The sequence below is a fragment of the Nomascus leucogenys genome, chromosome 6 (assembly GCF_006542625.1).
Source record: "Nomascus leucogenys isolate Asia chromosome 6, Asia_NLE_v1, whole genome shotgun sequence".
In the NCBI taxonomy this organism is placed as follows: domain Eukaryota; kingdom Metazoa; phylum Chordata; class Mammalia; order Primates; family Hylobatidae; genus Nomascus; species Nomascus leucogenys.
This window is the reverse complement of record NC_044386.1, coordinates 85,699,438-85,713,252: the sequence shown is the minus strand read 5'-3', so window position 1 is coordinate 85,713,252 and position 13,815 is coordinate 85,699,438. Positions and strand designations below refer to the sequence as shown.

The following is a 13,815-nucleotide window of genomic DNA, read 5'->3' as shown; positions in this document are numbered from 1 at the left end:
ATATCTTTTATCCTTCCAGTCATAATGAGGAAAAAATAGTTTAAATAAATTTAAAAAAAGAAAAAGAGCTTTTTAGAAACTGCCTGTATAATAATGGCCTGTGCTGGTCTATTAATCAGGAATGCAGTTTGCTCTTCAGTGAGGGAGAAGGTACAGGATCCAATGTGACCCAATCAGTTAAACCTCGAAACTCAGAACTGAGGCAGGAAAATAGGGTCTGGAGGTAGGAACATAAGGCCAATTCACACTTCAGCTATAACAGGAAATATCCTCTCCATAGGTCACAGGCCGCAAATGACTGTGTAACTTTACTTCAACCTCTCCATTTACATACAGCGTACCCAAAATAACAAATGGAACCCTCTAGGGGGTATTTAAATTCCCAAAAAATCTGCACCGGGGCCTTTTGAGCTCCTATGCTTGGGACCACTCCCACATTGTGGAGGGTACTTTAATTTTCAATAAATCCCTTCGTCCCTTCCTTGCTTTGTGCATTTTGTCCAATTCTTTGTTCAAGACGCCACGAACCCGAACACCCTCCACCTTTAACAGAACCATAAGGATGGTCGAGTCCGCAAGGCAAAAGGTCAGTAGCCAGTGCCCAGAAGCACACCTAAGTGCAGGAAGATACAGTCAGATGAAACACAGCACTCAAAATATGTCTCCAATTCTAGTCCACAGGAGCAATTGTCAATTCTCCAGACTTGCTTCCCCCTTATATACAAGAACAGCTGTTTGTTAGAGCTGGACCCTTCTCCCTGCCCAAATATACACAGGAGGGTCAGCAAATCTCATCCCTGAGCACGCATCACCTCTGGGAAGAAACCCTACCCCCAGATCACTTTCCAACAACCTTCAGGGAATCCTGATTTCAGGATCAGGACTGGAAGTCAATACAGGTGCTCACTTAAGCACTGGTTTTTTGTTTTTTTGAGACAGGGTCTCATTTTGTTGCGCAGACTGGAGTGTAGAGGTGCAATCATGGCTCACTGCAGCCTTGATCTCCTGGGCTCAGGAGATCCTCCCTCTCACCTCAGTTTCTCAAGTAACTGGACTATAGGCACGCGCCACCATGCCTGGCTAATTTTTGTAATTTTCTGTAGAGACAGGATTTCACCATGTTGCCCAGATTGATCTCAAACTTCTAGGGCTCAGGTGATCCACCCACCTAAGCCTCTCAAAGTGCTGGGATTACAGGCGTGAGCCACTGCATCTGGCCAACACTCAACATGTTAAACTAGGGGTAGAAAACTACTAGTTAGACCATCAAATTAACAGCAATTGGCCTAGTAAAGTCAAAACCTACCTAGAAGAAGTAATATCACAGAAAGAAACTTAATTAAAACCAAAACTGGCCAGGCGCGGTGGCTCACGCTTGTAATCCCAGCACTTTGGGAGGCCAAGGCAGGCAGATCACGAGGTCAGGAGATCGAGACCACGGTGAAACCCCGTCTCTACTAAAAATACAAAAAATATTAGCCGGGCGTGGTGGTGGGCGCCTGTAGTCCCAGCTACTCGGAGAGGCTGAGGCAGGAGAATGGCGTGAACCCGGGAGGCGGAGCTTGCAGTGAGCCGAGATTGCACCACTGCACTCCAGCCTGGGCGACAGAGCGAGACTCCGTCTCAAAAAAAAAAAAAAAAAAAAACACCAAAACTGATAGTGCTTGCTTCTGTCTTCTGAAAAAAGATGTGGGGTGGGGAAATAAGTCTTTGGGCTAACAATACCTGTTCACAGTGGGATCTGGTCCTACTAGAGAACCAGAAAGCTTGCCCATAGTTTAGAAAGGCCTGCTCCTGAGCCTTGGGGTGGACAGAAGCAGGCCTGAACAGCATGTAGAGGTGGAGCTGGAGAGCTGAATTATGTTGCAAAATAAAATGAGAAAAGCTTGTTTGGGGACCCGTTAAGAGCAGCAAGAGCAGAAGGAAAGGAGGTACCATGGCAGGGTAGCAAAGGTCATTTAAGTCCAAAGACACCTAATACCATTAGATTTTAAGTTACCTGTATTGCTGTAATATAATATACCCTCCCCACCCCAGACCTTCCAAGTCCAATCTGCCGTGCACACAAATAGCTTTGTGTATATTTTGTTCTCACTGTTGTTTAGTGGAAACCAATGAAAAGGGGCCAAATTCCAAGCTAGTTCAAGAACAGAGCACAAAGAGAAAAAACAAGGAAAGGGAAATGTGAGTCCCACAGCAGAACTGACGATAAGAATCTGAACCTCGGGGAGTGCTCCAATCTAGAAAAGGGCATGGGATAGGTAACTTGAGTGGATCTCTGGATTACATCCATTTATGCCTACAACTGTGAAAATACAATGCAGATTTACTATGGAACGTCTACTCCATGACAAGCACTATGTATACTAGAGGCTAGGCTATGAAGACAACAAGATCTCTGTCCTTACAAGGCAGTCTGAAAGGTAGGTGTGTGGGTGGGTGTGTGTTTGGGGGGGATTGTGGGGGGGTGTGTATCACAATGTAAGCCAAACACAGGAAAGGATACTAACAAGTACAGCAACAACTATACAACAAGTATAACAACAACCTACAGGGTAGAGTAGGTCAAAATGCTAAAAGCAAGGTAGGCATGGGGAGCTATGGGAACATACAGAAAAACTCCCTAATTCCATCTAAGATAAGAGAGGGAAAGTGAAGGTCAGAAAACGTAATCCCCAAGTTTAATCCTGAGAATATCCTGAGAGTGGATGCATCCAGGTGAGTGATGAGATGGGGCTGCAGGTAAACTGAGCTAGACCATGAAGGGCACAGCACACCATGCTAAAGAATTAGGTTTAGAAGGCGAGTGGGGAGCTAGGGTGACTTCTGTAATTTGACTTCTGTAATATTACCAGGCCTAAAAAAACTAATGTGTGCTCATTATGGAAAAATCCAACTAGTCTAGAAATGCATAGTCTAAAGTAAAACTCTATGTTCCACCTTCCCTCAGATAACTACTGTTAACACTGTAGAATATATACACTTCTAGATTTCTTTGAAATACATTTCCAGTGAATATATATAGTATGTTTTGTTTAACGAAAATGGAATTATAATACACACATTGTTCTGCAACAGCAAATTCTAAAGAAAGTGACAAGATCAGTTTTATATTTTGGAACCAAGAGTCTGGCAACTTAGAAATGGGAGAGCCAAGCCAGGGAAGTCAGCTTGAAGGCAACAAGGAAAACAAGACAAGATGAGAGTTTGAACACCACAGCAGCCAGGCAATAAAGAGCTGCGACAGACACTGAAGGCAGAGTTGGCAAGACTGGGTGATGATCTGGATATGGGGGGAGGGAGGGAGGAGTTGAGGGTGATGCCAGGTTTCTGGCTGGACATCCAGGGGGATCTCATTTACCACATCACAAAGATGAGGACTAGACAGCTTTGGGGGTTAGGAGGTTGTTGTATAATAAAGAATTTGGCTGGCCTTTGTCCCTGGTTTCTGGGTAACCTCTAAATCTTTGGAATTTCTCAAGTAATAGGAGTGTCTTCGTTATTCACAGTGGGCCCTGATAGTTTATGCCAATAAGGTGATTCAATGTGGGCCCACAGTTTGCTTAAAAAGATGACACAGGGACAGTGGACGCAAGGACTCCAAGATGGCATCGGTCATACCAGCGAAGAACAAGAAACTTCTGGAGGTCAAACTAGGGGAGCTGCCAAGCTGGAGCTTGACGCAGGACTTCAGCAATAGTGGCACTGCCAGAGCGTTTTGAAGAGGTTATTACCGGTACTATAAGCAGTGCATCAACATGAAGAAGGGGAGCATCTCAGGGGTTACCATGGTGCTGGCAGGCTACGTGCTCTTCAGCTACTGCCTTTCCTACAAGGAGCTCAAGCACAAGTGGCTATGCAAGTACTACTGAAGAAGAGGGCATGCTCTGCACTCCCTGCCATGACCTTCTTGGCCCGAGCCCCTCCATAAGGAATACAATCTCGTTCATTGCTGAATCCGTTCATATCCTAATGGGAATTAACCTCCAAATAAAAGATGACTGGGGGGAAAAAAAAAAAAAAGACACAGGATGGGGGCTGGCCATACCAGAAAGACCAATCATGTGATTACAAGTTGGGGCTCTGAGCCAGGTAATACAGCCTAACCTGCAGTGAGTAAAGGGGCTAGAGATTGAGTTCAATCACATGGCCAATGATTCAATCAATCGTGCCTATGTAATGGGGCCCCAGTAAAAACTCTGGACACTGAAGCTCAGGGGAACTTCCCTGGTTAACAATAATCTGTGCATATTGTTACACATCAACGTACTGGGAGAGTGACTGTGCCCTGATTCCAAGAGGTGAAGACACCAGAAGCTTTACATCTGGGACCCTCCCAGGCCTTACCCTATATGCCTCTTCTTTTGGCTGCTCCTGATTTGTACCCTTTTTGCTATAATAAAATTGTAATCAGAAGTACAGTGCATTCCTGAGTTCTGTGAATTGCTCTAGCAAACTATGGAACCTGAGAGGATAGTGAAAACCCCCCAATTTGCAGCCAGTTCAACAGAAGTGTGTGTGGTCAGGAAACCCCTAAGATTGTAACAGTCTTATGAAGGGCAGTCTTCCAGAGGACTGTGCGTTTAACCTATAAGGTCTGCCTGACTCTGGGTAGTCAGCATGAGAAGTCATCACAGGCGACAAGAGGATTATAAATCTATTTTTTGGAAAAAGTGAGTTGGAGATAACCTGCAGGCTCTACGTGTGGAGCTACTCAGTATATGGCTGACCACATAGGCCAGAAACTCCTAACAGAGACCTGAGGCAGGTTCACAAGTCTAAGATGATGACAAGAGCCACGAATGCAGAGGATATCAAAAGGGCAAGTGTAAACAAACAAAAAAAAAAGTCTCTTCATCATAAATAAGTTTACAAAAAAAAAAAGAAAAAAAATAAGAACAAAACAGAAGACCCAAAAACCCCAAGACAGGCCCAGATCCCTGCTTTGGGGATACAGTCCTTCACTCCTCTAGACGGTGTTAGTCACTCACCCTTTGAGTTCCCATAGCCTGTGCTATGGGAGTTAGAGCGTGTGTCACAATGTCTTGCAATTACATGCTCATATCCTCAATTAAGCTGGAAGTATCCCTCAAACTTGAGTCTAACCCAGTGTGAGGTATACAATAAACACTAAAACAAAACAAAACAAAAAATGCCTACAATACAGAAATGGATGAGAATTTGCAGTGAGAAATATTTTTGTGGTTACTGAATTATTGTAATTATTTTAGCTGTGTGAAATCTGCCATCATCTTTTTTCTTATTACTTAAGTTCATAATTTGTTTTAGTATTATGAACAGGTAGACACAGGGAGGTCAGAGAACTTTAAACATCAACAAATTTTTCATTCTGGCTAGAGCAGGTTAGTTGCCCTAAGTCTCATTTACAACTTTTTGTTTTGCTTTAATGCTTGTTCCAATCCCACTGAGGAAAATGCAGTGCTGAAGCACCAAGAAGAGAAGAGTCAAGCTTATTCCCTTAGGATCAAGATGGTCCTAGACACCAGCCCAGAATGCTTCAGGATATTTAGGGTTCAGCAAAGAACTGCCTGACATCCTAGCTTCTAAAAATTGCCACAAGGGGCCGAGCGTGGTGGCTCACGCCTGTAATCCCAGCACTTTGGGAGGCCGAGGCAGGTGCATCACCTGAAGTCAGGAGTTCGAGGCCAGCCTGGCCAACATGGTGAAACCCTGTCTCTACTAAAAATACAAAAATCAGCTGGGCGTGGTGGCGGGCGCCTGTAGTCCCAGCTATTTGAGAGGCTGAGGCATGAGAATTGCTTGAACCTGGGAGGCAGAGGTTGCAGTGAGCCGAGATCATGCCACTGCACTCCAGCCAGGGCGACAGACAGAGAGACTGTCAAATAATAATAATAATAATAATAAAATAAATAAATAAATAAAATTTCCACAACGGCCAGGCACAGTGGCATGCACCTGTAGTCCCAGCTACTCAGGAGGCTGAGATGTAAGGATGGCTTGAAGCCAGGAGTTTGAGGCTGCAGTGCACTATGACTGCACCTGTGAACAGCCACTGCCCTCCAGCCTGGGCAATACAGCAAGACCCCATCTCAAAATAAACAAAAATTGCCATAAGAATATTTGTTTTAATATTTAAATATCTAAAATGCATGTAAGATATCAGTGTGACCAGGATGCAATCTAAGTATGCAGTTTTTGGGCCAAATCACCAATTATGTGCTCAGGCAGGGTAGATATCCGGGTAAGTGTAAACACTATCATTTGAAACCTTCAAAGAAATGGAGTCAAGAGCTACACAAATGCAGGAGATACTGGCTTCCTTGAGTCGAAGAGCTGTCCAGAAAACTGAAGTCTAAAAATTGCTGAGTTCAGCTTTCCAGATCCTTGGAAGCCTCCTAAAGACTTCGTTTTTAGATGCTTAACGTTTTCATTACCTGGTCAAAGAACCAGCTCAAAGAAGCCTTTCACAGTATAGCCAAGTCCAGCCCATTCTGTCTACCAGCCCACAGCAAAGGCAGAGGTGTTTCCACATATCGAACCATAGTCCTGGAGCTGATTCCTAAACACAACACTGATTTACATTATTATCTATGCAATAAGTTTACAAAGGATAGTTGCTTTTACAGCAACACTAAAGCTCACCAAATTCAGTTCACCTATTTCATTTCACATACACATTACTGGATTTTTGAGGGCTATTTTTATTTGCAAAATTGCAGCCTCCATCAATAATTTGTCTCCAATGTATAAACTATATTCTTAACAAAAAGAACCAAAATTGTGGAAACAACCCTGAACTTGAAGTCAGAGGGTCTGGAGTCCTTTATTAACTCTGCTGGTAACTGGTCATCTGACCATGGGCAAGATCTCTCTCCCACCTTAAATGGAAGCACACTCTTGTCCTGTATCACAAGGGACTGTTATGAGCACCCGGATAGAGAATGGGTGGGAATGTGTTTTAAAATGGATAAATAGGTAAACACATTAAGGAGATACTTTTCTAATATATGTATATCTTTTCTTCTGACTTATCCTTGGTTAGAAAAGAATGTGATTTTGGATAACACCACATTCGCTGTGAATCTTGAAAGTGCACTAAAGAATACACCAATGATCAAAATTAGAAGACAAAATCTATTGAAACAACACTCTAGTGGATCTTAAACTTGAGTTATTAGCTGCAGGGAAAAGACAATAGCAAAACCAGTATTATTGGCATTCTTAGGACTTTGGTCACTTTGGGTCAAAAATCTGCAGGGTCTGTCTGGCACTTAAAAAAGAGGCAGATAAAAAGATTTTTCTACCAAGCTCTTCCTCTTCACTTCTCCCCACCTACTTCCTTTTCTTCCAAAAGAGATGGGCTCTCATTTACCCACTGGTTTGCCACATCCTGCCTAAGAAGCTACTTCCTGGGAGCTGCCTGGGCTATTCTGAGAGGAGCTTTAACTCTTTCAGACCCTCAGACCCTAGTATATTCATGACATCTGTACCCGCCATAGTCATTTACAACCTAGTAACTAAACTCTAGTTGACCAGATAATACTCTCAACTTCCTTCATGCCAGGCCCCCTATTAAGCACTCTACCTACAACAATCCAGGCAGAATTCGCATTTCTCGGTCCCATCTGGGGGCTCCAATCAGTCCCGCCTTGCTTAATCAATCAAAAAGGACCAAAAAAAAAAAAACCTGAAGAATAGTTATCAAGAAACTCAATGCACATAACATTGCATTTGGTATTGATGGAAACTCAACTGAACAAAGTTTCTGTCCCACAGAAGCTCTGTAAACTAACACTGGCTTTCACTCATTCTACTTTTACTGATCAACTAGTACATGGCAGGCCTGAGCGAGAGATGGGACATCAAGGCTGAACTCTCCATCTGCAGAAGCTTACGATGTAGCTGGTAAAGCAGAACGGATATGTACAAAGATCGCCACATCCCTGCCAAGTGATCTGTCTCCTGAGTAGTTCATGTACGGTTTCACTGGACTGTATGTGTGTCCCTCCCAAAAGTTCCCACCTAAGACCTACCCCAGACTAGAGAGGACCGCAAACCTGTCGATGGCACGCCAGTTGCTCAGCTTCCAAGGTTCCCCAAATTCATTAGCAAGAGAATGTAGAATACTGGAACTTCTTTGACAAATGAGAAATTTTTTCAAGTTCTAGACTTGGACCTACTGTTACATTTTAATAATCTTCAGCAGTCTGGATACCTGCCTTTGGATTATATATCAAAATATGGTGATTTTAGAGCCGAAAGGCACAGTTGTGTTATCATTTCAGATTAACCGTTAAGAGAAAAATTAACTATTTTTTCTCTCTCTCCAAACACACTTATCAATCTTCTTTTTTCCCCTTTCTCCTAAAAGTTAAATCCTATCACTCAAACCCACACAGAGTTAACCCCTAGGACTGCATGTCACTGTACAGAAATCTGTCAAGCCTTTAATGGTCCTCACCATAGATATGTCAAGAGAAAATACAAGGGTTAACAGGAAATTAGTTCTGTGTTGGGGTCCTTTAACAATGAACAAGTATTCACTTTTATTCATTTCAAACTGAACATGCCATAGACTCTCCGTAGTTGTAAGACAGAAGACAAGGTTAAGCAGTAGGGCAGGGCAAAAAATAACGGCCCTGCACAGGAGAGAAGTCGACGGATCCGGATGCAGGTCTTCACCAGCCATCTGACAACTGAGTAGGCTGCCCAGTCTCTCTGGGCCTCAACCTCTTCATATATACATACAGGAGGTTGAACTATCAAGATCTTTTCCACCTCTGTCATTTTAAGGACAAGTGGTTATACTCTAGGGAGAAGGAATTAAAGGTGCTGGTGGGGAAACGGATGATTAACATAATGTAATTCTTCTTTCTAAGGGTCTGTGAATTGAAAAATATACAGAAAAAAATTTAAAAAAACCATAATGTAATTCTATCCTGGGCCCAGAAATAGCCTGCTTAGCACAGCATTCACCTTATCAGCCTAGATATATTAGTGGGGGTGGGAAGACTGGTGGGTGGGAATCACAGCCACCTACAGTGAAATTAAACTCTGTTCCCAAGCGAGTTCTGCTGAAGTGTGATTTATCCAGAGTGTTATAGAATTTACCAGCAGCATGAAACCATGTTACCAAAATTGTGTTATTGCACAAACTTAACTTTTTCCCGAATGTGATTTGCAGAGCTGAGAATCCTGTCTGTGGCCATCTGTCCTATCCTAGTCCCCAGAGGCGTGGCGGAGGAGTGTGAGAAGCCACCAGGTGCCATGTAAATTCAGCCACCCATGTCACATATCCATCAAGGAGACTAGCATTTGCTAGGGATAAGTATGCAGCTTGGCATGCAAAAGAGGCTCCCAGATCCATCCGGCCCAAACATTCCCAGAGCCTTCCTCTGTGCCAGGCATAAGACTAAGAGAACGCCACAGAATAGGGAAGATGTCATCACCAGTATATGCTCCCCAAATGTTTCCTCCTTTGGACTGGGACGGGACTGTTGGCTGAAAAGGCAATACAAAGAACTATAGGCACTCTTAGCTGCCTGTATGGCAGACACAAGTCCTTTAACCAGAATCAGTATCAAGCAGAGATAACATACATCCCACATGCCTCATGTGGCTGAGTGAAGAAATAAATGGATGTATAAACAATGAGCATACAGAGCCTCCTAGGACAGATGCTACGGTTACCACCAACACTGTGACCCCCCTGTGCCAAGAAATTATAAACTGAAAAGAATTACCCCTCATAAACTCAAAGCCAGGCTTCACAGGGGTTAGCAGAGCCTTGCCCTTTGGAGAGGAGTATCTTCTGCTGACTAGACAATTACATAAGTAACTGAAGTGTGATGGAATATGTACAGAGTGCTCCGGAGGGTAGAGCAGATGATCGCTGCCCAGATGGGGTGGAGGAGAGGTCTGTGATGGATTTACATGACCTCCAAGTTGAGCTTTGACGTAAGATAAAGATTTCAACATAGGTGTATTGGAGGTGGAGAAGGGAATCCCCGGTAGAAGACATAGTATGAGCAGAGGCCAGGACCCACTGAGGAAGATGTCTGGATGAACCATGCGCTGATCCCCACAGGGATCAGGATTCAGCCACAGGGAGTGTTACCTTCCGGTTATGCCACCAAATGCCAGTGACTACCCATCCCAAATTAACACCCCTCTTGACCCCCCCAACACAACCCCATACCACCCACACCCACACGCACACATACATCAGGAAATCTTCCTTAAACTCTTGGGAGAAGAAAGCTGGGCTTATCTGGGTGGGACCTGTCAGGCAGATGGCTGCCCTAGAGAAGCTGGGAGGAGTCTATATTGGGATGTACTGTGTGGCAGTTGTTTCCTAAGGCACCTTTTGCAGACTCCTGTTTCACTGAAAATAATTCTTTTGCTTCCTGCACATCCTAAAAAATTGCAAGTATGCCCAGTGTTGTCTCTATTCTAAGCCTGTTGGATAAAGAGCAGCTGAAGAGCCCTGTCACTGGAAGTTCTTTGGGAGCTAAGAATTTTCTCTCCTTCTCACCTGATAGAAAGTAAGGCAACCTGCACTGGAGATCTAATCTTGGCTGTTACCATTAGTCTTGTTAATCACAAAAAGCAGTTTACACACAGAGTGTCTATGAATCCTTTCTGTTGGATAAATGTTGTTATGCCCATTTTACAGATGTGGGAACAGACGCAAGGATGTAAAAGCACTTACACAAGACCACAGACATAGTAAGGCAGGGTCAGAATTCAAACTCAAAGTCTGCTGGCTACAAAGCCTTTCCACTGTGCCACACAGCCTTTAGGTTATGTTACTCAAAAGTCACAAAATTCCAAATAGAACATACGGTGTGACATAGCCAACTTCTCTTACCTTTCTTTGGTTTTTCTTTTCTTTTGTTTAGTTTTTAAGAGACGAAGTCTTGCTCTGTTGCCCAGGCTGGGGTCTAGTGGCACTACCACAGCTCGCTGCAGCCTCAACCTTCTGGGCTCAAGTAATCCTCCCGCCTCAGCCTTCTAAGTAGCTGGAAATACGGGCATGAGCCATATCTAGCCTTAGCCCTTCTTTGTAGCCCTGGATTCAAGGTAAGATTACAATAGAAGACATCCAAGATTCCTTTCAACAATAAAATGTAATCTTCTTACTATCTACTTGCTTGAAAGTATGCTGAGTGGTAACCCATGAAACTATGTGGCGCTCATATACAAACCCTGAAAGGTAGGAAGCCATTACCATCGCTTCCACTTTGCAGAGAAAAACCTGAGGCACAGAGTTGGTCATGCAGTGACTTCACAGGTTCATCAGGAAAAGAGCTCAGATCTCACACTTTTCTACACAAGGGACTGTTATTCCAAAGGACTATGGCCTAAAAATTCTGAAGCCTGAAGACTTTTAGACCCTCTGGAAGAGTGGTCAGTCTCTGGAGTCAAATGAAACGCTTGTGGGGGCAGAAATATTCAAAATAGGATTGGGAAATTGGGCTTTTCACTGCACTGCTGGCCCCCATAACCAGCACCACTCTGACAGGAATAGCCATCTTCTTTTGATCATCCTGCATTCGGGCCTGTTGACTCCAAAACTCTCAGAAGCCTATTCCCAACCTTCTAGAAGTTAGACCCTATACTACAAAACAATACACGGAGCCCTCTGGATGCTCTGCTCCCCAATCCCGTGATGTTGGGCATTAGAAAACTCGGTGTCAGAGCTCCTGGGGACCCCTTCCAGCTGTTGCCACAATCTTTTTTTTGTTTTGTTTTGTTTTGTTTTGAGACGGAGTTTCGCTCTTGTTGCCCAGGCTGGACTGCAATGGCACAATCAATTCTCCTGCCTCAGCCTCCCAAGTAGCTGGCATTACAGGCATGCACCACTATGCCCGGCTAATTTTTTGTATTTTTAGCAGAGATGGGGTTTCTCTATGTTGGTCAGGCTGGTCTCAAACTGCGGACCTCAGGTGATCCACCCGCCTCAGCCTCCCAAAGTGCTGGGATTACAGGTGTGAGCCACCGCACCCGGCCTGTTGCCACCATCTTTAAAGTCCTTTCTACTCCTGCCCTCAGACTCTCAGAGAAGACAGGTACTTTCCTGGATACCTTGCCACCATTCCAATTTCTCTCCATTTTTAATCTCTCTTGAATATACTCATGCACATGACTTGAACATTTCTTTAAGAAGAAACCAAAACCTCAATTTCTCAGTTTTTGATAGACAACTTTTCTAAACCATGAGTCTGTTAGTTATACTGAAATCAAACATTACATTTAGGCTTCCTAAAAATATCAATCGCCCCAGCACAATGCCTCCTTTTGCTCCCACTTGCCCATCCTCCAAACACACATACACTTCAGACTGTCATTTAGACACTGGAGTGTATAATTTAAATGCCTTTTAATAGCATCTACTAAAAGGACATTTGCACATGACTCCTCACTTTACTTCAGAGCTATGAAGTCTGATCCACACTGAGGCTTTTACTGAATTTCAAGGCTAAACAGGAAGTTACATGGATGGCAAATACCAGCAATATAATTCAGACAGGAATTTAAAATGCATTCGACTTGTCCATAACACGGCATCTTTTTCCATAACACGACATCTTTTTCCATTTCAGCAAAAGTCCTTTTAGTTCATCTTGCAACCCAGTGCCTGATATGTATGAGTTAAACACTAAACATCAGTTCAATGACTGTTAATACATCTTACTCTTAACATACAAGTTAGAAATCTATTGTTGTAATTTTGGCCATAATCCAAATCTATTTGACCCTAATATAAATGCCATTTGAATCAATAGCAAATAACAGGCAGCTGCTTGCATTCAAAGTATACATCCCTCTGTCATTTGAACTGTTTGAAGTTGGTCTCCTTTGGAAGACAAATGGTTAGCAGCTGCAAGTTCAATCACAAAGCGCTTGGTAGGAAGTCAGAGAAAGAACCAGAGGGAATCCAAGTGCTATTTCATACATTAATGGAATTCCTTTCCAACAAATATATTTCATTTCCTTTGGGGAAACTAATCTGGACATGCCCTTTGAACTTGGTAAAATGCAGGATTCTTTGGGAGAAAGAATCTAGTTTAAAGGACAGGCAAACCTGGGAGAGTAGCGGAGTCACTCCATTTCTCACATTTCCATTCTGTTCATTTTTTTAAGGGAAGAATGTGGGGCACGGGAAAATCTAACAGGCAACCAGTCTAAAAAAACTGGATTAATTAGATGTCTGATGCTGAATGTTACTTCCTTTCTTTGTCCCTCATTTTCTCCTTTGTGGAATAAAAGGGGGAAAAATTAAATAAAGGGGCAAAACTGAATGACCTCTAGACTAGCACTAATAGAACTTTCTGCAATGATGAAAGCATTCTAACCCATGCTGGTCCAATATAGTAGCCACTAGCCACACATGGCCACTGAGCCCTTGAAATGTGGGCAGTGCAACCTAGGAACTGATTTTTCAACTTTAATTTTAATTAATTTAAATTTAGCAGTTTTGGGAAATGAAGCTCCAGAAAGACCTCTGGCATTTTACACAGTCTTGAGAGGGCCGTGTGGAAAAAGCATGCCTATCAGAGTAGGACAGACCTCGGTCTAAACTCAGCTCTACCACCTACTAGTTGTGCAACCTTATGAAATTACTTAACTTCCCTGAGCTTACTTTTCCTTATTTGTAAAATAGAATACTATGATCTTTCTTGCAGAATTTTAGTGCAAATTCAAGATAATGAACGCAAAGAGACCAGGTAGGCCTTCATAAATGGTAGCTATCTTTCCAGTTGTGATGTCCTCTAGGGATACAAGTTCCATGTCTTCTGACTTACCCTACTCTCTTTTCTGCAGTAGGAT

The 13,815-nt window shown here is 43.2% G+C and overlaps 1 protein-coding gene and 1 pseudogene across 1 annotated transcript in view; one reads left to right on the top strand and one right to left on the bottom strand.

The window, feature by feature from the left end:
- The window catches only part of MAP2K1 (mitogen-activated protein kinase kinase 1), a 101,087-nt gene that overhangs the window by 68,872 nt on the left and 18,400 nt on the right, over positions 1 to 13,815 (bottom strand). The window lies entirely within an intron of this gene.
- LOC100582050 lies at positions 3,606 to 3,872 on the top strand (annotated as a pseudogene).